This window comes from Panthera onca, chromosome D4 (genome assembly GCF_046562875.1).
Source record: "Panthera onca isolate mPanOnc1 chromosome D4, mPanOnc1 haplotype 2, whole genome shotgun sequence".
NCBI classification, from domain to species: domain Eukaryota; kingdom Metazoa; phylum Chordata; class Mammalia; order Carnivora; family Felidae; genus Panthera; species Panthera onca.
Genome location: NC_138351.1, coordinates 4,938,046 through 4,964,342, shown reverse-complemented (window position 1 = coordinate 4,964,342; position 26,297 = coordinate 4,938,046). Strand labels below are relative to the sequence as shown.

At 50.3% G+C, this 26,297-nt stretch overlaps 1 protein-coding gene across 7 annotated transcripts in view; it reads left to right on the top strand.

The window, feature by feature from the left end:
- Positions 1-26,297, top strand: part of AUH (AU RNA binding methylglutaconyl-CoA hydratase) — a 350,235-nt gene that overhangs the window by 208,130 nt on the left and 115,808 nt on the right. The window lies entirely within an intron of this gene.

Sequence of the window (26,297 nt, the reverse complement as noted above, 5' to 3'; positions counted from 1 at the left end):
AATACTGTTTAAGCAAAAGGTAAATGATATACCCAGGATTCACTTAGGAATAAGATTAATCCAAAAATGAGTAGGAATACCTTACTCATTTGAGCCATCAATTCAGGGTCTCTAAGATCTGTCTTCTGATGTTTGTGCATTTTTTTTTTTCAGTCAGAGGAGATGCCCTTTTGATCCTCATTCTTCAGGCTGGATTTAGCTCATTTTCGGCACATTTCTAACAAGGCTCATGTTAAGGTCCTACAGTCAGAAGTCACAAACTGGAACAGAGAAACTCCACTCAGCTACAGGGTCCTTGGCAGTATTCAGAACATGACAGTGAGAAAGCCCAGGTAAAGACGACAAAAAAAAAAAAAACAAAAAAACAAAAAAACAAAAAAACAAAAAACCAATAAATAGCACTGAATAGCAAAGAATAAATAGCACAGGGGCAAGAAGATGCACCCACATGCCTGAGCACATGTTCCCAAAAGAGAAAGCAAAGAAGGCAGGTAGGCGGGGTCCCTCCTTCACCAGGGAATTTTAGAGAGCAGGAAACGTGATGGGGCGCCTGGGTGGCTCAGTCGGTTAAGTGTCCAACTTCGGCTCGGGTCATGATCTCATGGTTGGTGAGCTGGAGCCCCACGTCGGGCTCTGTGCTGATAGCTCAGAGCCTGGAGCCTGCTTCGGATTCTGTGTCTCACTCTCTCTCTCTGCCCCTCACCCGTTTATGCTCTCTCTCTCTCAAAAATTAAAAAAAGTTAAAGAAAAAAAAACAAGAAAGAAAGCAGAAAACATGAAACATTCTGTCTTTTATTCTAGCCACCCTGGCAGATGTGAGTTTGATGTGCATTTTTCCTAATGACTCGATGTTGAGTACCTTTTCATGTGCTTACTGGTTGCTTGTATGTATATTTTTTGGACAGTGTGTAATTAACTCCTCTGCTTATTTTTCAATCAGATTGTCTTCTTATTGTTGAATTGTAAGAGTTCTTTATATATTCTGGATAAAAGTCATATATATATATATATATATATATATATATATATATATATATATATATAAAATCATGTCCCATTCTGAGGATTGTCTTTTCACTTTCTTGATAGTCTTGTTTGCTGCACAGCAGTCTTTCATTGGATGAAGTCCAATTTTTTTTTTTGTTTTCTTTTTCACTTGCTTTGGTATCATATTTAACAAACCATTGCCTAACCCAAGCTTGCAGAGATGTACTCCCATTTTTCTTCAGACAGTTTTGTGGTTTTAGTTGTTACATTTGTACCCATGATCCATTCTGAGTTAATTTTTGTATATGATGTGAGGTAGGGATCCCACTTCATTCTTTTGCTTGTGGATATCCGATGGTCCCAGCACCGCCTGTGGAAAAGAGTATTCTTTCCACTGCTGAGTTGTCTCGGTGCCCTTGTCAAAAACGAATTCACCATAAGTGTAAGGGTTTATCTGTGGACTCTCAATTCGCTCTCATTAAACTGTACCTTGCTCTCTTGGTTGCGGTAGCTTTGTAGAATGGTATGAAACAGAGAAACGTGAACCCTCCAAGATGGTTGCGAACATTGTATCCAAAAATCTAAAGAAAATTAGTTATAGAACAATCAGACGAGTGAGCTTTTCCTATCTAGAGAATTAAGTGGCAATAATTGCACAAAGACGTGAGATTCCCGTGGTTATCCTATGTGTCTTCACAGCCGCAACAGCGGGCATTTGTTTCCGGAGCGTCATGTGGTTAGGCGTGGTGCTAGGAACTCCACATGAACCTTGGTTTATAAATTCCACACAAGAGTCCTAAGATTCAGAGGGTGAAGTAACTTTCCCAAATTCTGAGACCGACTTTGAAGTATATGTTTGGTCTCCGCCCCCAGTTCCTGACACAGAGCTCCTAAATTCCTTGAAATTTTGTGGGTGATAAGACGAGGCAACCCTCGGTGGGCTCCTGAATAGTTTCGGGATGGGGTCGGGTCACCAGAAAGACCAAGTCATGATTAGAAGCTTGGACCTGTCAGTCCCACCCCCAACCTCTGGGGAGAGGAGAGAGGCTGGAGATTGAGTGAACGATCCATCATGCCTACTTGGCAGAGCCTCCATAAAAATCTCTGAACTGGAGGGTTCTGGGAGCTTCTGGGTTGGTAAACACCTCCACACGCTGGGAGGGTGACATACACAACTACAGGGGAAGAGCAGTTCCTGTGCTTGGGACCTATTGGACCTTGCCTACATACCTCTTCATCTGGCCATGCATTTGTATTCTGTACAATGTTATTTGTAAGACATTGGTAAACATAAGTGTTTCCAGGAGTTCTGTCATCTATAATGGCAAATTATTAAACCCGGGGAGGGAGTCGTGGGGACCCCCAATTCAAGTTGGACGGGAGTGTGGGTGAACTGGGGACGCGCTGTTTACAAGCGGTATCTGAATCTGAGGTGGGGGTGGTCCTGTGGGTCTGAGCCCTTAACCTGTGGGGTCAGCATTCACTCTGGGTAGTTAGTGTCAGAATTGAATTAAACCGTAGGACACCCAGTTGGTGTCCGTGGAAAACTGGACGACTCGGTGTGGAAAACCCACCCACTTGGTGTCAGAAGTGCTGTAAGTGGAAGACAGTTGCTCGTAGGTCGCACAGCCGAGAAGCAGTGGGGCCACCATCAGAAGCCCGTCTGTCTGCCTGTCTGTCTGTCTGTCTGCCTCTAGAGCCTATACTCTTACTATGTCGCTCTCCCGTAGGCTAGTGCTGACCTTCAACTGGCATTGGGGGCGGCAAGACAACACTGCCATGGTTCAAAACCGGTTAAAATGTGTGTTTTTTTAATTGCCATCAAATTGACATCAAAACATAAAATTTTCCATTTTAATCACTTGTAAGTGTACGATTCGGTGACATTCAGCACATTCACGTTGTCGTGGCACCATCACCACCGCCCGTGTTCCCAAACCGAAACCACGAAACACTGCCTCCCCACCCCCCTCCCCGGCTCCCGGCGCCCCACCCCCTCGACTTTGTCTCTAGGAATCTGACTCGTCCAGGTGGCGCACACAAGTGGAACCCTACAGTGTTTGTCCTCTTGTTTCTGGCTTGTTTCATTTAGCAGAATCTCCTCGTGGTTCATCCACGTTGTAGCAGGGCTCCGTGTCTCCTTCCTCTTTAGGGCCGAATAATATTCCAGCGTGTGGCTAGACCTCATTTTGCTTATCCCTTCATCCGCGGATGGACACTGGGGTTGTTTCCCCATGTTTGCTGCTGTGAATCATGCCGCGATGAACGCGGGTGTGCAAATATCTGTCCAAGTCCCACATTTCACGTCTCTTGGGTGTGTGTACCCAGATATGGAACGGCCAGATCATATGGGAATTCCATGTTTGATTTTTGAGGGAATGTTCGAACGGTTTTAAAATGCTACTTTTGAAAATACTTCCAGGGCTACTTTTGTTTTGACTGTGCTCCAGAGAAGACTTTGTCATCCTGAAATGGAGTTGTTGTTTTTTTTTCTCTTTAAAACAATAAACTCATCATTCGTAAGCAAATCTAGTGAATAAAACGAAGGGTAACTTTGGGGGTATGATTTGTGGAACAAAATTTAGGTGTAAGGTTTCTTTTTTGTGTGCGCTTGTTAATTTTTAGGGATTGTTAATTCCAATAAAAGTGGTCACCAGAGGCAAGAGTAAGGAACACTTGAGAACCAGAATATCTAGCTCACAGGGTTTTAGGAGACTTGAACGGACGACTCGGAAAATTCACCTAGTACAGTGCCAGGCACAGAGCTCAGCCGATGGCGGCTTCTCTCCTCCCTTATCCCAGAAGAGGGAGATGCCGGCGGGGAATCTGGGGGCAGGAGCCTGATCTGGTAGAGGAAACGGCCCCGGTGTCGCCGGAGGCGTCGTGCGGCTCTCCTCTCCAGGTTAGAAGCCACAGCCCCACATCAGAGATGCCTCAGTGACAAATTATCTATATCCTGTTCGGACAACTTGTTAACACTGAGCAGGAAGCATCTCATCTGGCAAGGAAATATCAAAGCCCTTCTCACCCTGCCCTCCCTCCTTCTTACTTCCTTACTTACTTCTTACCCCCCTTCTTACTTCCTTCCTCCCTTATCCTCCCTTCCCCCTTCCCTTCTTACCCTCCCTTCCTCCCCCTCCCTTCTTACACTCCTTTCCTCCCTCCTCCCTTCCTATCCTCCCTTCTTACCCTCCCTTCCTCCCCCCTTCTTACTTCCTTCCTCCCTTCTTATCCTCCCTTCCCCCCTCCCTTCTTACCCTCCCTTCCTCTCCCCTCCCTTCTTACCCTCCTTTCCTCCCTCCTCCCTTCTTACCCTCCTTTCCTCCCTCCTCCCTTCTTATCCTCCCTTCCCCCCTCCCTTCTTACTCTCCCTTTCTCCCCCCTTCTTACTTCCCTCCTCCCTTCTCACCCTCCTTTCCTCCCTCCTCCCTTCTTATCCTCCCTTCTTACCCTCCCTCCCTTCCCCTTCTTACTTCCCTCCTCCCTTCTCACCCTCCTTTCCTCCCTCCTCCCTTCTTATCCTCCCTTCCCCCCTCCCTTCTTACTCTCCCTTTCTCCCCCCTTCTTACTTCCCTCCTCCCTTCTCACCCTCCTTTCCTCCCTCCTCCCTTCTTATCCTCCCTTCCCCCCTCCCTTCTTACTCTCCCTTTCTCCCCCCTTCTTACTTCCCTCCTCCCTTCTCACCCTCCTTTCCTCCCTCCTCCCTTCTTATCCTCCCTTCCCCCTTCCCTTCTTACCCTCCCTCCCTTCCCCTTCTTACTTCCCTCCTCCCTTCTTACCCTCCCTTCCTCCCCCTCCCTTCTTGCCCTCCTTTCTTCCCTCCTCCCTTCTTATCCTCCCTTCCCCCCTCCCTTCTAACCCTCCCTTCTTCCCCACCCTTCCTCCCCCTTCTTACTTCCTTCCTCCCTTCTTACCCTCCCTTCTTCCCCCCTCCCTTCTCACCCTCCTTTCCTCCCTCCCCTCCTTCTTACTCTCCCTTCCTCCCTCCTCCCTTCTTACCCTCCTTCCTCCCCCCCTTTTTACCCTCCCTTCCTCCTTCCTCCCTTCTTACCCTCCCTCCCCCCCTCCTTCCTCCTTCTCTCCCTCCCTCCCCCTCCTCCCTCCCTTCCTTGTGAATATTTATGGAGAGTTCACTGTGTGCCCAAATGGGGATATAATGGAAAAATGAAAACACAAATCCCTGCCCTTGTGGGCTTATAGCTGGTGAATTAACATAAAAAATGATAGGAAACTTGATCCTTGAATTGCAGATTATGAGATGACATATTTAGAAAACCTAAGGGCTTTTGCCTAAGTAAATAATAGAACATTCAAAGAGGTGGCTGGAAGCAAAGTTAACTTACAAAAATCAACAAAATCTTCTCCTTTTAAGTAGCAACTGGCTTTCTCCTGGTAGTGAAATAAAACATTGCCCACAACATAAAATCTCTGGAAAAAAACAAATTTTATGAAAAAGATTCAAGACACACATGAAGGAAACTATAAAATCTCTTTGTAAGATGTAAATTGATTCTCAGATAAAGGAACTCAGCACAAGTTTCTGGAGAGGAATATATCAATCTTAAAAGTACAAATCTCTTCCAAACATATGTGTATATCTACCTATATATACTTTAATACAAAACTAGATTCTATATGTATATATTATTTATGTGTTTAACCTACTGCAAACATTAATGCATCTTACATATTTATTTTATAGATGTGATGCAACTCCAAATATAGTTCTAATGAATTTTATTTGAATTATCAGAAGTTGTTTTCTTTATTTTTTATTTGTTTTGGACATTTTTTTAATGTTTATTTAATTTTGAGAGGGACAGCACGAGCAGGGGAGGGCCAGAGGGAGACACAGAACCGGAAGCAGGCTCCAGGCTCCGAGCAGTCAGCACAGAGCCCGACGTGGGGCTCGAACTCACGAACTGCGAGACCACGACCTGAGCCGAAGTCGGATGCCTCACCGACTGAGCCGGGAGTTATTTTAAATTTCTGAAAGCAAAATCAACATGTCAGACTTGCCAAGAAAACTTTGGAAGATGTACGGTATGGGCTGCTTGCTCTCCCTCCCCGGAGAGAGCCTCGTAGAATAGAAGTAATGGGGAAGAAATGAAAGAAATCAGTAGACCAGAAATAGACCCAAATACATATGTGGAAACCTCATACACAACAAAAGAAACACTTTAATGGAGGCGGCACATTGGCCTTGCAATGAAGCCCTGCTGAGTGCACGAACGCACGTGAGGGGTTGGGACACGGGGCTCCATCCGTCGCCGGTGGGGATGTGACCGCTAAACCCACTATGCGGAGTCATCCGAGGATGTTTATTAAAGTAACCATGTTTGCGTCCTTTGTCTTAGCCATCCCATTTAGGGACTCTTCTTCAGAAACGAGGCTGCCGATAGACACGGACTCATTGTTTCTGTGGCAACACTGGCAATGGCGTGAGAGCGTGGAGAAGCACAGGGAAGCTGGCCGCCCATTGGTACCTGGTCGCCTCTGGGGCGGGAATATATTGGGGGAGGCGAACTGTTTACTGCTGTTTCTCTCATTCACGTGCTTTCTTTGACTTTACGCAATGAGCACTCACTCCTTTTCTCATTTAATAAAACCTAGTAAGGACTTCGCTACATGCCCCCCAAATAAACAACCCATCTCGGCTCTCCAGAAAGTGGGACAGAGGTGGCCGAGTGCTCCTGACTCTGGCTGGCCTTGGACAGGAGCCTGGGGGTGAGACGAGGGGCGCACAGAGCCGTCGAGGTTGGGCTTTGTGCCGGTGGCCAGAGAGCGGCCCGAGTGGGTCTGACCTGGGCGCCTTTATTTGTATCCACTCGTAAGTTTTGATGTAATTTGAGGCTTACAGAAATGTTGCGGAGATAGATGACGGTAGTTGTATGACCTTCAACCACTTGCCTCCTGTGGCCACACCTCCCCTCGCCGTGGCGGTTCCCCAAGGGTAAGAAGGAACATCGGCCCCATGCTATCAACTGGACCGGAGTCAGATCTCACCTTGCCACAAAGCATTTAACTTTTTCTCTTTAATTCCTTCCAAGATATGACAGCTCCTCGGTCTTTCCTTTTCCTCCGGAACTTGACACTTTTGAAGAACACGGGTCAGGTATTTTGTCGAAAGCCCTCGAGTTCAGGTCTGTCGCTCTCACCGGTAGATCGGAGGTGATGTGCGTCCTCTGTGCCGCGTAGCAGGGGCACACGACATCGGTATATGTTATTATCGGTGGCGTTAACCTTGATCATTTGGCTGAGGCAGTGTTTGCTGCATTTCCTAGTTAAAAAAAAAAAAGATACAGACTAAATGTTATGAGGTAAATACGCGTAAGAAATATTACAAATGATAAGGCAAGAATAAATAAGAAAGGGCAAAATTACTATTTTTGCCTTTGTAAATAATAAATACCTTGGGGGAGATACTTTGTCAGGATTGTACCTTATGTTTATTTTTTAACATTCTGGAACCTGTCGCCATACCTTGTGTAGAGCTGGTCACTAAATGTTTGTCAATTAAGTAACTGGTTCCCTCTGGCCCAGTGCTGTCCAAGAGCCATAAACCGTCACATCAATCATCTTCAATGCGCTAGTGGAATCTTTATAAATAATTAATAAATAATAACAAATAATCAGCACATAAATTTAAATGTATAAATATTCTAGTGGGAAAAAAATGTACACGTAAAGATAAAGAAACAGGTGAAGTTGATTAAAAAATTTTTGTTGAGGTCAAATACACATAACACAAAATTTACTAGTTAAAAAAAATTTTTTTTAATGTTTATTTTTGAGACAGACAGAGGCAGAGCGTGAGCAGGGGAGGGGCAGAGAGAGAGAGAGAGAGAGGGAGACACAGAATCCGAAGCGGGCTCCAGGCTCCGAGCTGTCAGCACAGAGCCCGACGCGGGGCTGGAACCCACGAACCGCGAGATCGTGACCTGAGCTGAAGTCGGACGCGCAACCCACTGAGCCCCCCCGGGCGCCCACAAAATTTACTATTTTAACCACTTTAAGTGAACGGTTCGGGGGCATCAGGTGCTTTCACGCTGCCGGGCAACCACCACCGCTGTCCGTCCGCAGAACTTTTCCTCTTGCCGGAGTGAAACCCTGTCTCATTCTCTCCACCATAACGACTCGCCTCTGTCCTGCTTCCTGCCTCTGAGGCTGGCGACTCTCGGTCCCCTCGTGGGAGGAATCACACGGCCCTCGCCCTCTTGTGACCCGCTCCCCTCCCTCCGCACACCGTCCTCAAGGGCCACCCGTGCTGGAGCGGGTGGTGCAGTGTCCTTCCTGTGAGTGAATCCGCTCCACTTTCTTCAACCACTCACTCGTCACTTCGAAGCTGATCTCAGTAGCGTGTGTTTTGTTTGACCCCACATCCCCCCCCCACCCTCCACGGTCGTGTCAACAGGTACCCAGTGTGCACGGCGTTCGTGACATGGCTCACGTTCCTCATCGCAGGCGGTCTTCGGGGACTGGTGTGTGTTTCACGGCGAGAGCGCATCCCATTCAGGGGCACGGAGCTGCGTGTGGCTACCGGCTGCCACGCGGGTCCCCTCCGCTGAGCACTGCCCCCCGGAAGTCACTCTAGCATCCGGGTGGGAATGGGTGGTCCCCAGCGGGGCAGCACGTCTGTGTGGCTCCTGGAGAGCCACCCGGGTGGGTCAGCTGGGTCGGCGTGGACCCGCACGTCGTGTTGGCCCGGAGGACAGAGGCTGGGAGGCTACCACCAGCTTTGCCTAGGCGCCCACCCTCCTGGGGCTCCAGGGGCTCCCCGCAGCGTCAGAAGCAGAAGGAAACCGGCTGTTGTTGTTGCCGGCCAGCAGAGAAGAGTCCGGTCTTCGTGGCAGTGTGGGCGAAGGCCGGCTTGCTTAGCGCTTGCCTCGCGGGGTCACGGGCAGAGCGTGGTGACGTGTATCTGGGAGCCATACTGGGGGCTTCCACGTGGGACGGCGTGCTCTGGTTCCTTTCGTGAGGGGCGGCAGGCTGCGTTAGGCAGCTGGCTCCGGAAGCTAGGCACGAACACGTCGAGCAGTCGGTATCCTGTCCTCCATCCATGCCGACGTGAGGCACCTGGAGTGAAGTCCGCTCTTTGTAACACGGACAGACCCCACGGCAGTCCCGGGCCCTATAACGGGCTGAGTGTTTGTGTCCCCCCAAATTCACGTGTTGTAACCCTACCCCCATGGCATGATGGTAGTGGGAGGGGGGCCTTGGGAGGTTCCTGGGGTTAGATGAGGTCGTGAGCATGGGGCCCCCACAATGGGATTCTCGGGAGGGTGCTTGCTTCCTGCCTCTGCCTGACCCTGTGCATCCAGCCTCCAGAACTTCGAGACATCGGCCACCCAGTCTGAGGCACTTTGCTGTGACAGCCCCGAATGACGAAGCCGGAACCTTCTGTCGGCATGAAGGTCCACACCTGCACGCCAGCTACACACTTTCCCTAAAACACCAGTGAGACGGTGGCGTCTCAGACAAACCTGCCTACTTTGTGCGTCGATCTGGGTCGTACTTAGGATGGAAATACACCTGCTTGGCTGAGCGAGCCCGTGCCACTAAATACACGCTGAACCCTAACCCGGCAAGTTTGGTCTGAGTCTCCCCGGCACCTTCTCTCCAGTTACAGAAAGTACTGACTAGCGGCGCATAATTCCACTTTACAATAATTTCAGGAGAGTGACGATCAGTGGGGACAGCCCTTAACTCATGCCAACTTGAAAAGTTAAGTTGATGGGAGGTTGAGGGAAAGAAGGTTGATTATGGCTCGAGAAGGACACTAATGTTATGGAAGGTGTTTAAAGGACAATTTCCTCTACAGGCCATAAAGCAGTGTAGGCAACTGATACACAAATATTTCAGGAATCCATCTTTCGTTTAAGAAGAAATGTGGACCTGGGCCTCCCCTCCCGCGCTGTCAGTCGCGTAACTGAGCTGTCTCCGTATTCTCTTTAAATGTGGTACCCGTACGTCGGACGTAAGTGTTTCCAGATCGCGTCGCAGAGTCTCTTGAGAGACAAGCGCATTCTAACTGGTCCCACTAATGTAATACTTATGCTAATGCAGGCCCTGTACAGGCGGCGGGCACATGCCTCTGGACGTCGTGCCGACAAGAGCGCGTTAGCGGTTTCTGTAAGCGGAGAAACCCGGGGAGGCTCGCGCTGGGCTGTGGGAACCAGACGCTCCCTGCCGTCCCCCCACTTCCGCCCCGCCCGGCCCCGGCCCCACACGCGATCGTATGCCTGGCACAGACCCACGCCCACACGCGGATGCGGGAGCACGTGAACGCAGGCGACGCCCAGGCACGCGCGCACTCACACACGCACACGTTCGTGTACGCGCGCGAGCGCACGTCCGCAAGCGTACGCGTGCGAAGACGCTGCGTAGCGTGGGGAGCGTGTGTGCGCGCGTGGCTTACTCGTAGCCCGGCTGCGTGCAAGGCTTGTGCCCACGTGGGTGCTCAGGTGGGTGGCTCGCGAAGGCTGCCGGTAGAGGCGTCTGGGCTTCACTGCGGACCGCGAGGCTGGTCACCGGGACAGCAGCGAGTGTGGCCCCCGCCCTGAGCACGGTGCCCGGACGCGAGGGGGACGCCACGCCTCGCTCACCTCACCGTTGACGGGTGCGTGGCTCGGAGAGGCCCCCCCGGCGGCCGTGGCCCCCACCGGGAGGGTGGGCTGCAAGCCCGGACTCGCTCAGCGAGGCGTCTTCAGAGTCCTGCCCCTCGGAGTCCGGGGCTATCTGCTTGAGAGCCTCGGCGGGGCCAGGGCCACGATGCGGGCCTCTGCGGGCCTCTGCGGCTCCGTCGTTTGGTTCCTTTACGTTCCTCACTTTAAACGAGAGCTGCCTGGGCTGTACCTGTGACGCCAGATTTGTACTTCAGGAAAATAGTGCCTGAGAACGGAGACGGGCGTCCAATGGCCGCAGTCGAATCTACGCCGAAGGGTTGCCCACGCCACGCATGCGCTATGGGCTGGGGTGTGTGTTCGAGCCTCCCTCCTTTGTTTGGGCCAGGCATGTGCTTACAGGAAAGCATGTATTAAAAAAATTTTTTTTTAAACATTTATTTATATTTGAGAGAGAGAGAGAGAGACAGAGCATGAGTCAGGGAGGGGCAGAGAGAGAGGGAGACACAGAATCCGAAGCAGGCTCCAGGCTCTGAGCCGTCAGCCCAGATCCCAATGCGGGGCTCGAACTCACGGACCGCGAGATCATGACCTGAGCCTAAGTCGGACGCTTAACCAACTGAGCCACCCAGGTGCCCCGGAAGAAAGCATGTATTTTAAATGGTACAGGACAGTCCACAGAGAAAGGAATGTAAAACATAGCTGGGGAACAAGAAAAACGCAGAATCACAGTGTATTCCTGAGCCCAAATGGAATCATTCAAAGACCATTGTTTCCCTATAAATTTGTAAAGAATGAAGTATTGATTTTTGTGTTAAAAGTTTTTGATATCGAATTCCAATGACTGCCTGAGCTCACACGTCTGTCCTCATTTCAGACCCAGCTTCCACAAAATGACAAAAAAATTTTTTTCTAAAGAATCGGCCCTTGGGAATATAGGAAAACAAGAGTGCCACCAGCATGGGAGAGCTTTTGAACAATTTGTGGAAGACAGAATGGGGGCAGATGGATCGGATCCCATACAAAACCGGAGCAAAATAAATGCAGGTGTTGTAAAGGCAGGAGGGTTTGGGGAGCTCAGGTCCGAGGTCCGTGTGAAATAGTGGGCAAACATTGGATGTTGTGTGGGCTCCAGGAACTCAGAAAATGTCCTGCCCATGGAGCAACTGTGAGGGAGTCCTTAAAAAGAAATATATACCAGCAAAATAGAAATAAATACAAGAGAACCATGAAGACAACACAAAGAATTGTGAGCAAACAAACTGCAAAATGGATAAAGAGGCCTAATGGTCACAATATGGCTGCCACGGCTCTAGATCTTATGCTCTTGCACCAGCATCCCAAGCAGAAACAAAGATGTCAGCAAAACCTCTGTTGACCAGTGCTGGTCTAGACTTAATCATGACTCATCTGCCAGCCTGGCCATATTGCTACCCCTAAAAAACTCAGGGTGTGTGGACAAGTATAATTGGAGTGGAATGGCTGGGTGAGCAGTTACCCGAGTATGAAAGGGTAAACAAAAATAAAGGACAGAGAATATTGGAGTAGAGTAATTAACTGGCTTGATTTTATATCTATATCTATATCCATATCCATATCCATATCTATATCTATCTCTATATATCTATATCTATCTACATTTATATATGGATATATCTATATATTTGTGTGTGTGTATATATATATATATATACATATATATGTATATGTGTGTATATATATATATATATGTATGTATATGTGCACCCAGACACATTTCTTTTTGTTTTTTAATTTTTATTTATTATTGAGAGACAGAGAGACACAGAGTGTGAGCAGGGGAGGGGCAGAGAGGGGGAGACACAGAATCTGAAATAGCCTCCAGGGTCTGAGCTGTCAGCACAGAGCCCGGCGCGGGGCTCGAACTCACAAACTGAGATCATGACCTGAGCCGAAGTCGGTCGTCCCACCAACCGAGCCACCCAGGCGCCCCAGTGACACATTTCTCTTATGCCAACAGAGACCATGCCTTCTTTTCAAACACAAATGGAACATTCACAAAAACTGTTGCTAAAGTAGAAGACAAAAACATCTTAACAAACTGCAAAATGCCGAAATTACATAGGCCACATTCTCTGAACAAGCTGAAACGAAAGTAGCTTTGACATCCAAAGTTTGGTGAAATGGTTCTTTCAAAATTGCAAAACACCCTTTAAAATAAAAACAACATAAAAACTGAATTGGTACGTTTAATGGATTTAAGAATGAATGTCCGTGAGAATACCATGTCAAACAATTGTCATAGAAAAATGTGTGGCTCTCAGGGCCAGTGTGAGAAAACAAGAGAGACAGAACAAGAATAATAAGCCCAAAGATAATGGAAGTGAGAAAGTCATGAAAATGAAACTAAATATTAGCAAGAGGAAAAAAAACAAACACACACAAAAAAACACCCAAAATGTGAGATAGGGCTTTGAAAGTGAAAAAGCATTTAAATCCATCTCTGGCTACTGTGAATGAGCAAACAAAAGAGAATGCAAAACGAGACACAAATAAAAATGAAAACGTTAGAAATGTAACATGCCCATGTCGGTAGTTTTGAAAACGATTACAGCTGAATACCACTCCATGTCAACATTCCTGAGACTCTAGGTGAAATACAATGGTAATCTGGGAAAGCAGAAATTTTAGTAGAACCCCTCCTACCCGATACGGTCCAGATTGTAGTTGGTTGGTTCAGTGAAGTGTGTCAAAGCTGGGAACCATAAATGTCAGTACAGACCTCAGACGTTTCACTTTAATCAAAAACATGAAAACCTATTCACTTGCCGGTCTTTTGATGTAGGTCAAAGTCTTTTCTTTGAAAATGAAAACGGGTCCCCTGACTGGACGCCCGTAGCATCTTTCTTGCATAAACCACACCTACAATTCCATTGACAGTTTCCACTTTCCGTTTTCCAAGTACGGAGCGGGAATGTTGACAGCTCGGGTGATCTGACTGTGGAACCTTATCCATCCGAGCTCCTCAGACCTTAGTGTGTCTGATGGTCTCTTGGGGATCTTGTCCAAATGCACAGTGTGGCTCAGTAGGTCTGAGTGGGCCCGGTGGTCAGCATTTCTAATGGGTCTGCAGGTGCCTCCGGTGCTGCTGGTCCACGGACCACATTTTGAGTGGCGAGGATTCGGCTGTGCGTGATTTCTGCCCCGGCCCGTCATCTCCCGTTGTAGGACATTTCAATCTAAAGCATTATCTTAGTAACTCCACTCTGGTCCTCCTAAAGCTGCAACTTTACTTTAAATCGAAGGAGCAGGAGAAAGTGTAGCAGTCAGCAGCCTCCGAGAGCCTCCAGCTTATCATGAGAACCCTTCTTTCAAAAGCACCCCCTGATAAGGTCTGAATGCTTGTCTCTTCACAAGGTTCACGTCTTGGAATCCTCCCTTCCAAAATGATGGTATCGGGAGGTGGGGCCTTGGGAGGTGATCAGGTCACGAGGGCGGAGCCCCCACGATGGGATTAGTGTCCGTATAAAAGAGCACCCACAGAGCTCCTTCACCCCTTCCTCCTTGGGAGGATACAACGAGAAGCCTGTGACCCAGAGCAAGGCTCTCACCCGGCCATGCTGGGAAGCTGATCTCCCACCTCCAGCCCCCTGAGCTGTGAGCAGTAAATGTCTGCTGTTTCTAAGCTGCCCATTTGTGCTGTTATGTTACAGCTGCCCAAATGGACCAAGACACCCTTCACAAAAACCTAGATGGTACATATGGGTAAAATTATCCCCACCTCAACACTTCTTTCTCCAGTCAATAGTGAATGAGACATACACCCCAACTGTACGAAGCTAGTAGAATCTGTACCCAAAACTAGATAGAAACAGGACAAGAAAAAAAAAAAAATCACAGACTCATTTCACTTATGAACCGAAATGTGAAAATTCTAAATAAAATGCTTGTGATTGTGTATTACAGAAGTGAAGTATCATGAACACTTAGGGTTTATACCTGGAAAGGAAGGATGTTTCAATATGAGAAAATCTACTGAAACAGTTTACTCTTTTAGCAGACAAGGAGAAAAACCATATAGTCTCTCAACAGATACAAAAAAAAATACTTAAAAATAGTCAACGCTCTCTCCTAATTAAGTGACCAAAGTAGTTAACAGAAAATACTTCCTCGACCTGGTAGAGGCCATCTATCAGAAATCTACACTTGAGCCTTAAAGAAAAACATTAAAAATTTTGAATACACAGTGAAAATACCATTCTTCTGAAAAGACATCTCAGTATCATAAACTTTTCAGTTCTTCTCAAGTAACACAGATTCATTTCAGTCAGAATCCAAATAAGATTTTTTTTTTGAGATTGGCACGCTGAATCTCACATCTCTGTGCAAAGGAAAGTACAGAATAAACATTCTGAAAAATCTGGAGACGACAAGTTAACAGACAGGAAGAAAATATTTAGCAAACAAAGGAATAGTATCCAGAATATATAAAGAGTGCCTACAAAATCATCAGAATAATGCAAGTAGTGAAATAAAAAAAAAAAATGGGCAAGATAAGAAGGTGATTCACCAACAGTAAAATAAATGCAGGTGGATAAAAAACATGTATGGAAATACCCAGGTCTTAGGGAGTTGCAAATTCAAATGAGAGTTTGCGTTTTGGGGCCATTGGTTTGGAAACAACTTTAATATTTGTCAACAGGAGAAATTTTTAGATAAATGCTATTCCACTCACATAAGGAAGAACATATGTACATACATGTAGCATGTAGTGAGAGCCAAGACAGATAAGCAAGCAATCATGAGGAACATTATGTATAAAGTCCACGCGTCTAGGGGTGCCTGGGTGGCTCAGTCGGTTGAGCGTCCGGCTTTGGCTCAGGTCATGATCTTGTGGTCTGTGGGTTTGAGCCCCGCGTCGGGCTCTGTGCTGACAGCTCGGAGCCTGGAGCCTGTTTCCGATTCTGTGTCTCCCTCTCTCTCTGCCCCTCCCCCGCTCATGCTCTGTCTCTCTTTCTCTGTCAAAAATAAATAAACATTAAAGTCCATGCGTCTATACACGCCAGTGCCCAGCCCAGCCCAGCCCAGCCCAGATGCTCCAGATGCTTTACTGTGACCCAGAGGCCAGCGGGGTGGGCCAGGTACAATACCTCTTAAATTTGCTTAGGACATTAGTATTCTACCTGAATCTTGGGCATGAGTACCTATTAATAGCTGTTTGTTTGTTTTTTTTTAAGTGCCCTTCTATGCCTTCCAGAAAATGAAAAATATCCTTTAGAGAGCTGCTCAGCATCAAATGTAGATGTTTCTTTCTAAAACATATCCAGGAACCGTTCAGCTATCAACTTTAGCCTTCTGGCTCCACAGAAAAATAACAATGCTAGATTACGTTCCCAGTGCCAAGTAGGTGGCCAAACCGTATATGTGACAGTCTTAGTTTCTCAACAAACTAAATATGCCTGAGGCACATTTCCTGAATGCTTCTTCCAACAGCAGAAGCATGAAATTATCAGCCACGCAGCAATTGACATCCCCAGAATGGCAGTTTGCATTCCGTGGGGGGAAGAGGCTCAGAGGTCCGGGGCCCCTTCCCCGCCGTGGGGAGAAGCATTCTAGGCACATCCGGCCTCTGGGACCTGCTCTAGGACCCGTGCTCTGGTGGGGAGGATAGGGCTCCCCAGGAATCGATAAAACGAATTTGAAAGGGACAAAGGAAAAGACATGATCCAACGTTAATCCTCATTGTAGCAATTTGTTTTTGACTCTCTTGGCTTTCCCCACCTCTAATTTTAGAATGGAATGAAATTATTTTTGAATGTGAGCTTGTGAATTTCCTGGCCATGTTAAGCCTTTAAATATGTAGCACTTTCTCTCTCAAGAAAGAAGAAACTCTAGTAACATGGCAATACATAGCTCTGAATAGACACAAGTCAGTGACTTTTTATATACAGAGGGTGCCAGACTCCCATTTGAAAATCTCCAGCAGCTTATTGTCAAGCGAGTTGAATCCCATTGCTTCCTGACTCACCGTCTCGTCGACATGCGCGGTGTTTGAAGAGAAACCCTCTGAGCCACTTGCCCGAGGGAGGCCTGGCGGTGGCGTGTGGGGCTTCCCTGACCTCCGTCCGGGGAGACCCCGGAAAGCCAGCGGAGAGCGGGCGGGACTTTGGTTTTCGCCCCTCTTTGCTTGGTTTTCTGACCAAGTAAACTTGGAACGGTGTCTGCATATCAAGGCACAGTTTATTGTTTGTCTTGAAGCCAAGGAAACCCAAAATGGCATTTACTTTGTTGCTCAATTCAGTTTTAATTTGATAATCCGCCCGCACCCCCAATCAGACGGATGCCAAGGGAGTGCCAGGCAGGGTCCCTAGAGATTGAAATGCCCCTTTTCCACAGGCTCAGAGGTTAGAAAAAAGGCAGAAACATATTACAGAGCCTCGTGGAGGGGAGGAGGGGTGGGAAAGAATATGCAAAACATCTTTAAACGTGTGAAAAATCCCGAGAAGTAAGGGTGCGCGGAGTTCAGACCATTTTCCCGTCGGGGCCTGCAGGAGGCCGGGCTGGGGCCGTCGTGGGGCCGCCACCGGATGCTGTGAGGTCTCGGGCTGCGTTTTGCTCCCCTGGCCACCCTGTCCATCAGCCTCCCCGCCTCGCCTGGTCGAGGGGCCTCTTGGGCTGTGGGGAGCCCGCATTCCCAAACGGAGCCCAGTCCTCCGAGCCAGGCTGCATTTGGTAGCTGGAGGGCAACACCAGACACGCTTTATTCCCACTTATGGGGCCGCCTGTGGTATTGACCGTCACTCCTGGGAGCTTAGCCCCGTTTACAGGCTCCCTTTCCCCTGCATCCCGAAGTCACCCAAAGCCGCATCCAGCCATCTCCTCGACCAGTGCGCCTTCCTGCCTCCCGGGCCCTGGGGCGTCGGCTCCGCTCCCAGACCCGGAGGCCAGGCCCGAGGACGAGTGATTTGTTTCTACCGGCGTGCGCCTGCCCCCAGCCAGTGTGACCGTCCTGTACTCGGGGTTTTACAACTGGCACGTCTCAACATTCCTAAAGTCCCAGAGAGAATCTCAAAATAGAGTAAGAAATGAGAAGTTAAATTAGAAACAAAGGACCCTACAGAGGCTGCCAGCTTTGGGGGCAGAGGGAGTCTTGCCTCCTTCCCCGCCACCCCTCCCCTCACCCCCCCCAGCTGGGTCCTGGTTCTCTGCCACGTGGGAGCCACGACTCAGGGCGGCCTGTTTGGGAAGCAGGTGCCTAGTGGCTGAGGTTGGAGCCAGTGTCCCCGTCCGTGCCATTTGAGGAGGGAGGACCCCTGGCCCCTCAGCAATCGTCAGTGCAAGGGAAGGAGGTGCCTTCCTTCCAGCCGCCTAACGGGAGGAAAGGTGGATACGGGCGGAGGAAGATCAGATTGGCTGATGTGCCTTCTCCTCTTGGGTCCGGGCTGTTTCACTGTGAACTGAGCCTGGGGAGGAATTCTAGATGGGTCACGCCACAGGAGATAGTCGCCTTTGCTGCCGGGAGGGGAATATGAAACTCTCCCTCCACGAGTGGCCTGTGTTGCCGACTGGCTAGTGGCAGGTGAGGCCCCACAACAGGGGCCATCTGCGGGAAAGGCGGGTGCCCGCATCCTCTGCAAGGTGGCGCCTCCCCACCCCTCCCCCCAGCACGGGACCCCACCTGCACCTGCGTCTGGCCGGGGCCCAAGCCCCCTCCCCCGGGGAGGCGGCCATCGCCCCTCACTGGGGGTGTCAGGGCCGGGGGCTCCTCGAACTCGAGGTAGAAAGTCTCCTCGATGGATGGCACAGCCCTCCTGTGTCTCCAGTTCTCACCGCCAAGCTTGGCTTCTCTCCCGTGCACACTTGGGAAAGGGCTGGCCAGCTTGATGAAAACGGCTGAGCTCACTGGGCCGCCCCGTTCTTCCTCGCCTCCTCTGTTTTCGGAGCGCAGACCCCACATCGGCGCGAAGCATAGAATGAGGACTCAGGATGCCCAGACGGGTCTTACTGGAAAAATCAGACTTTAATTCTGTCCCGTGTGTTCGAGGAATCACCGCGGGCAGGGAAGACAGCCCTGGCCCTGTGCTGTCTCCCCGCCCCCGCCCGCCCCCGTCCCCACCCCATCCCACAGAGGTCCTAAAGAATTTCCACAGGCACAAGCGGTTGAGCAGAGGTGTCCTGGGTCCCCTCCCAGCTAGAAGTCCGGCCTCCGGCCTCGGGGTGAGTGCTGGAGAGAAGTTCCCACTGGGTCAGGGTCTCCAGGATGTGTGCCCACAGACCCCCCCCTCCCTCCCCAGGCCCCTCTGCCCCTACTCTCCCGTTTCCTGCCCAGACCAAAGGCTGCAGGAGCCACAGTGGCCACGGCCGATGCTGACGGAGCAATTCCTTCCGGTCAGTCTCTGTCCTCCAAGCTTGCAGCCACCCCCTTCTTTCCTGGGCGGGACCTCTTGACTCACACGTTGTTAAAAAGAAACAAGCTCAAACGGAGTCATTTGCCCCCAGTGACGGCAAACCAAGGCTTAATTACCGTTCTGACCTCTCCCGGGAATGTGACCTTTTAACAATCAGACGATTCCCAGAGCGCACCGGGTGAGGGGGTGACGTTGGCTGAGCTGGGTCCCCACCCCACCCCCAGAAGACGTCCTGAAACAGTGCTTTCTCTCTCTAACCAACTTCTTCCCCACCCTGCTGCCTCCAAAACCGTTCATTTCCTAGAAGCTTCTTACACAGCCTCCCTGCTTGCTGGATGGGATGCTGCCTCGTTCATGAATCGTTTGATCAAGCCAGTTAGGTGTTCATGTTTCCTCGGTTGACTTTAACAGAATGGATACTGCACAGGCAGTAAGGTGCATCTGCCAGCACCCCTCTCCCCCAAATTAGGGACATCGCCTGCGGCCGATGTTCTGCAATTCTGTCTTCCCCGGCAGGATCTCAGGCTTTACCCCCCCGCCTGAGTCCCCTCCTCTGGCTTCCAAAAGCTCCCCCACCCTGGATACGACTCTTGGGTTTTCTGCAGTGGGTCAGGGGCTGCGGTGTCCGTGCAGCGCCCTTCCCAGGCAGCCCCCTTTGCTAGGACACACAGGATAGCGGGGGCCGCAGGAAACACGTAACACCCCCGGCACCAGCAACGGGCGTGGGCTTGGGGGTGGTGCTTTACGATCCACAGCATGAAGATGACTGGAGAGGCTGAAGCGTCCCCGCTTTTCTTAGATCGTGCTAAAAACGCCTGGCATTGAACGTGCCTCAAAATGCGTGGTCACTGGCTGTGCGTTGCGGAGTCGCGGCAAGATGCAGGCTGCACGGGGACGTCTCAGCCCTTCACCTCCGTGCGGTTTTCGGGAACGCGTGTAGCACAGCTGCTGAGTGAACCCCGATCTGAAAGACGGGCTTGGTCACGTCCGTAAACCTGAATTTCCTTAGCGTAACACAGGGGAAACGGTGGCCCGAAAATCGAAGGCGCGTAGCCCAGCGCTTGACTAAGATGAATCTTGACAAAGGTCCCTTATCTCTAAGGTCTTTACTACTGATGTTTAACTTCCTTGCGTAATGATCGGGAGCTTTGGTGTTATTGTCTTCCAGAAAAGTTGGCTGTGCGCTCTATCAAAACCCGTCTCTGTGACCTCCGCGCCCTTCTTCTGAGCACGGAGTGAGCGGTTTTTCTCTGGAGCACACGGCTCCTCAGTTCTAGAAAGAGGGAGAGGAGGCAAAGGGTTCTGTGCACCTGCAGGGGTGCGGGGGCGCTGGTGGCGTGTCAGGAGCCTTCATGTGTCTTCTGTGGAGGCCACTAAAAGCTCCACGGTTACTTCTGAGTCTCCTCCAGCATGTGGTCAGTGAATACTTGCAAAGAAAGCAAAGGAATGAATGAATGAATGAATGAATGAATGAATGAATGAATGATTTTCTTCTTTGTTGTCTGTGAGGGAAGAGAAGCCAATGGTCAGAGCTGGATGTCTCCCCGTTCCGGATGCCACGCCTGCTGCTGACCTTGAGCTAATCACATGGCCCATTGTGTCTCCCCAACCCCACTTACCTAGTTGTTGTAACTCCCACGTCCCAGGAGCGGCAGGTGCAGAGAGAACACAGGTCACTCGGTGCAGGTGTGAGGTGTCCTTCCCAAGCCCCACCTAACCCTCCAAGCCACCACCGAGACCCTCCCTGGCTCACATCCTTGTGCCTGAACTGCCCGTTGGGTGTGAATGGCGGACGGCGTCCGAGCAGCTACGGTCCTGTCTTGTGTCCCAGACAGCAGTGGCGGTAACTGCACGTCTTTATTGGCTGGCCGTATTCGACAGAGTATCTACCGACGCTGATGTTTGCATCTGGGTGTCTGCGTATATGTCTCGTGCAGCTTCTTGACCCCTCTGTGGACGTGTCTTGTGTATTTAGACCTCTTCCTGCCTTCCACGTTTCTCGCCAGCGAGCGTCTCCCGTGCCTGGTCCACATGGTTTCAATTCCCAAGGTTTTTGAGTGAGCCAAGGGCACCCAGGTGTCTTTCTCTTCTGTCGCGTTCCTCGTGGGGGAAAAGGCTGAGCGATGCCTTTTTGAGTGTTCGGAAGAGAAGTCATCTCCAGGCTGAGAGGTGGCAGGGGAGTGTCAGTGCAGACATTAGTTAGGGGGACGAGTAACACTGCGGACCAAGAACAGGACCCCAAAACTCCGCCAGTGCCGGACGCGAACCCCTACCCCTTCGCTCCCTCTCTCCCCCAAGCCCTGCCTGTTAAAACGTGTCTGAGAAAAGAACTAAGACTCGAGATCGTGGGTATATGTGCACAGTGATGGGCAGAAGTTCGCACTCGGGGTTGGAAATGCAGGTGGCGGGTTCAAGAGAAATGAACCGTGTTCTCTCTGGAACGTGGGAACGTGTGGTCTCTCCTCCGAGGGCTGCGGTGATGTTCTTTCCCGATGCTTCCCCGTCATTTTCTGAGGCTCTGAGATGGACGTGCACAGTGTGAGGGGCCGCAGTGCTGCCCTGGGCCCCGAGTGCCAGCGGCGAGGGGCACGGGCTCCGTGCAAGCCCGGAACTTACCTGCTGCCAGTGCTGCTTGGTGCCACGGGTTCTGGGCTCCTCTGACAAAGCGGCCAGGGGCACCCACGGCTCCAGCTTCATTTCCCCCAGTCAGCGATGTTCTTAGTGTCAACCTGAGGCAGGGACCACGTGGCCCCTCCCGCAACCCTCCCTGCAGGCCACCTTTATCTTTGTGGCTTCCTGGCATCGTCCCCCTGGCTTTCCCTCTGGTGTCCTTGGCTCCTCCTTGGTCTTTCCCCGGAGTGCTGCTCTGACGCCCTCTGACTCTGGCTCTCCTCACAATCAGACCCTGACACGAGGATTGCAGAGCAAGGTATTCACGTGAGAGATGATTCCAGAAACACTCCCCCCCGCCTCCACCCGGCACGAGGGGGCTGAGACAGCGAGGGGGCGAGATGGGGCGGTGCTCCCCCGGCCACACTGAGGGCATCCGGGGCCCCACCGGCCTAGGAGCACCTCAGGGCTGTCCTTCCCGAGGGCTGAGGGAAATGATTGGCGAGTCCTGGTGCCGCCCCTCGTGACCAGCATCCTCCAGCTACCTCAGCTCCCGCTACCCTGGATTGTTATTATTATTATTATTTTAACTTTAACATTTATTTATATTTGGGAGAGAGAGCACGCAAGCATGAGCAGGGGAGGGGCAGAGAGAGAGGGCGACACTGAATCCGAAGCAGCTCCAAGCTGCCAGCACAGAGCCCGACGCGGGGCCCAAACCCACGACCCGCGAGATCGTGACCTGAGCCGAAGTCGGACGCTCAACCGACTGAGCCCCCCAGGCGCCCCAACCCTGGATTATTATTTGTTTGCGCAGGAGACCCGTGCCTTCCCTTCCCTGCTTGCTGTTGCTGGGAACCCAGAAGCATCCTGGGTGCTCACTAGATATGTGCTCGGTACACAAGTAAGCTGTCCATCGTACCTCGTATGAAAAATAAGCTTTCCATGGGACCGGCGACTTCACTGGGGAAATAGACTTCCTCCTAGAGATCGTAGTGGCGGTATGTGATTGTTTTGGACCAGATAGTTGATTTCAAAAACAAAAACGCTTGTGCGCCTTGTATAACCAGCGTAGTGGTTGTTAGCTCCCACAATACACGTCGTCGGGGCCGCCGCTCGGAAGCAGACACGGCTGGTTTCCACGTGCTGCTCTTACTATTTTCAAAGTCTTAACGATTTTGGAAGATCAGGCCCCATATTTTCATTTTGCTCCTGCAAATGAGACCGCTGATCCTGAGGGTAACACAGGGCAACATTCCTGAATACAGACCAGCCCAGCATTTTATCCCTTCGTGCGTCTTTTCTGGGGGGTCAGCCGCAGGGTCTGAGCGAGGGGCCTGAGCACTGACTGGATGTTTTCTGGGGCCAGCTCATGGTGCTAATTCTCACGTGTGGCTACGGGGCTGCCTTGGGTCTGTTTTCCCGGTCCCCCCATCCAGTACCCACGGTGAGCATTTCTGCTGCTCTGGAGGCCCGTGACCTGGATCCCAGCATGGCGGTCAGAGGGCGTAAGACCTGCAGCGCTGTTCTCAGGCAGGCGCTATGGGTTCATGGGGTGACGGGCAGAGGTGGGCCTGGTTATGTTGGGATGAGCTTTCCCGTGGCGACTTCTCTGCAGTGTTTTTAGCACCCACATTCGCAAGAACTGCAGCAGACCTTTGGAAATGCAATCTCTCAGGCTTCACTCCCAGAACCTCAGAGGTGGGCCTGGTGGGTTCAGGAGTAATTTTTAACAAGCTCCTTGTTAAGGACGAAGCTGTGAGGGACACTGGGCCACAGGCTTTCTCTCTGACACTTCATTATGGTAAATTTCAAACATATGGAAAAGTTGAAAGAACTCTGTAGGGACCATCAGTATCCTCACCACCCAGATCATGCAATTAACATTTTTCTACATCTGTTGTATCACGTCAGTCCATCTGTCTGTCCATCCATCCATCCATCCATCCATCCACCATCCACCAGTCCATCCATCCATCCATCCATCCATCCTTCTATCCATCCATCATCCATCTACCATCATTCCAGCCATCCACCCACCATCCATTTACCATCACTCCATCCATTCATCCATCCATTTCTCTATCCATTTAACATCTATCTACCATCACTCCATCCATCCATCCATCCATCCATCCATCCATCTGTCCATCCATTCACCCATCCACATCCATCCATCTTGTAGTCTTCATAATACTCCACTCACAAAACTTCCTGCCCGGATCTCTGATTTTTGGTGAATAAGCAAAATGTGTCTAGGCAGCAAATGTTCATGAATTCATAAGATGCAACATCAGGCTCATAGGCTGACCACCCCTCCCCCACCCTGTTGCATCCTAGTGAAGAGCTGACATGTTTCTCTGCCTCTCTGGGCTGTAGTCATCAATCTCTGATATAGATTCCTTTTTGGTAGGTAAGTACTCATTTACCACAAATAACTCCAATTCGTACATAAGTAAATATAAAAAGACATAAACACGTGCATTCTGTAAAAATAACCTGACTGTTTTTGAGCGTGGTTTGCCTCATTCTCTGCGACCCTCTTGCCCCTGGCTGTCTGTCTGCGGTTTCTCCTCGGTCCATCCTGGGCTTGGGCAGTGTGGGCTCACCCCTTGACCCTCTCTCAGTGTGGTTCTGGAGCTGTGGCGTTTGCAAAGGGATGCACCAGTGGCCTCGTCTGTCTGGAGGTCCTGAGCCCTTTGCCCCATTTCAGAAATGCAGGGAGAATGTAGGTCCCCTGAGAATTTGAGGGCAGTGGGAGGTTTGACAAACCAATGCTTGGAGCCAAACCATTTTCGCTCACCCCGAAAACTCTTGTGGGAATGTGGCATAATTCAGTTGAGCTAAGAAAACTCATTACCAGGAAGGTTCGTGGAAGGACTGCCCAAGGGCAGGTATGGTGCAGCCTCACCGGAAGGAGAAGGAAATCTTAACGAAACTCTAAACATGAGCCGAGCATGAGCTCCTGCAGTTTTCTAGATGATTTCGCGGTCCTACCAGCAGAGGACGGGTACTGCTTTCTCCTCGCCTGCTGCCCTGCCCAGAGCCCAGGTCCGTGCTGTCCTCGTGTTGGCCTCTGAGCTGGGTCCGAGCAGGTGCTGCCTCTGGTTCAAACTCCAGCACCCGTTTACAAACACGGGGCTCGATCTGTCTGCTCGCACACGGATTTGAGGTCCGCCTCTGTCCTGACAGCCCAGGGAAGATGATCACAGCAGGGTTTAATATTTGATAAAGAACGTTCTTAAAAAGCAGTTCTCAAACCCTGCATTTGAGCGACCAGAAGCTGTAGGCACATACACACTTATATACCTACATTTCTTCAGGCCGCTGGAGACTGAATGGTTGCACATATATTAAAGTTTCTGGTAGCACTAAATTGCATTTAAAAATTAAGCACCTTAGGAACAAATATTTAAAGCCTTTTCTTTCCTTCTTAAAAAGAGTTTTTTTGAAAACAACTTGACCTTTTCTTAGGGACTTAAATCACTTCCCAGAAGAGATGCCAGATGAACTCCAAACCCCATGGCCACGAGAAACTCAGAGGTGCCTCCACAGAGAACTCCTAAAGGCTGGCTCTGCCCTCCCCCAACCTTCACCCCACACCCACCCCACACACTCAGATACAGAGCAACCAGAGAGGAAACTCAGACTCCCGTGGACACGTGTCAAGGTATCCCCACAAACCCCCCAAGCAAGTGGGCAATGAGAAACCACCAGCGACCAGGGTCCATGGCATCGACATCTGTGTGGGTAGATAAGGAGGAGAGAGAGGAGAAGATCTAAGATCTGAGGCAGGAAAATTACAAATGCTCTAACAAGTTTATGTTGGAGAGGATGCCCAGCTGCTGGAGAACAGCAGCCATAAGCACATTGAGTCACTGTATAGGCCCCCCGAGATCGCCCGGGTGGGCGTACAGGCCCCCCGAGATCACCCGGGGACGTCAGTCCTTGCCATATGGGTCTCTCCCCGGGCAGCTGGTCACACAGGCCCGGCCCCACTCAGAGGGAGTGAGCCAGGACGGGAGTGAGGGTGTGAGCCCCGAATGGCAGCCACAGTCCTTTTAGGACCTAACACTACTGCCTTCGAACGAGCTTCCTCTGTCCGGAGCAGCCCCTCCCTTATCCCTGTCCCTGGCTTCCTTTCCCCGATCAGGTCCGGTCATGGACCACCCGCTCCCATAACCACCTGCCCCCCACACCAGTTATTTCGTGTGTCAGCAGCCTGTTTGCCACACTCATAGCGTGTCTTACCCTTGTCAATCATTTTGTTTATAAGAATGTAGTAAGGACTATAGTATAAACACATATAATATAATGTAATATGATATAGTGTAATATAATATGACTGATATGATATGATATAATATAATTAATATAATATAATATAACATAAATAACATAATGAGGACTGCAATATAGTCATATCTAATATATATGCTATAATACAGTCATATGTCATGTTCAGGCCATACGTCCCTTGGGCTGCCCTGTATCCCCCCGTGCAAGCCACTATTTCATACAATTGGCACACGTTCAGACTGTTTCTCCCCAAGGTTAATCCTTTCAGTTAGTTAAGCCGCCACACGGTACGAAGCAAACACTGACCCCCCCCAGCGGATAACCGGCAGAACTGAAACGCTGTGATTTCCCCCCGGAGAGCTTCCCGCAAAGCCTTTGTAGCAGCGGGGGA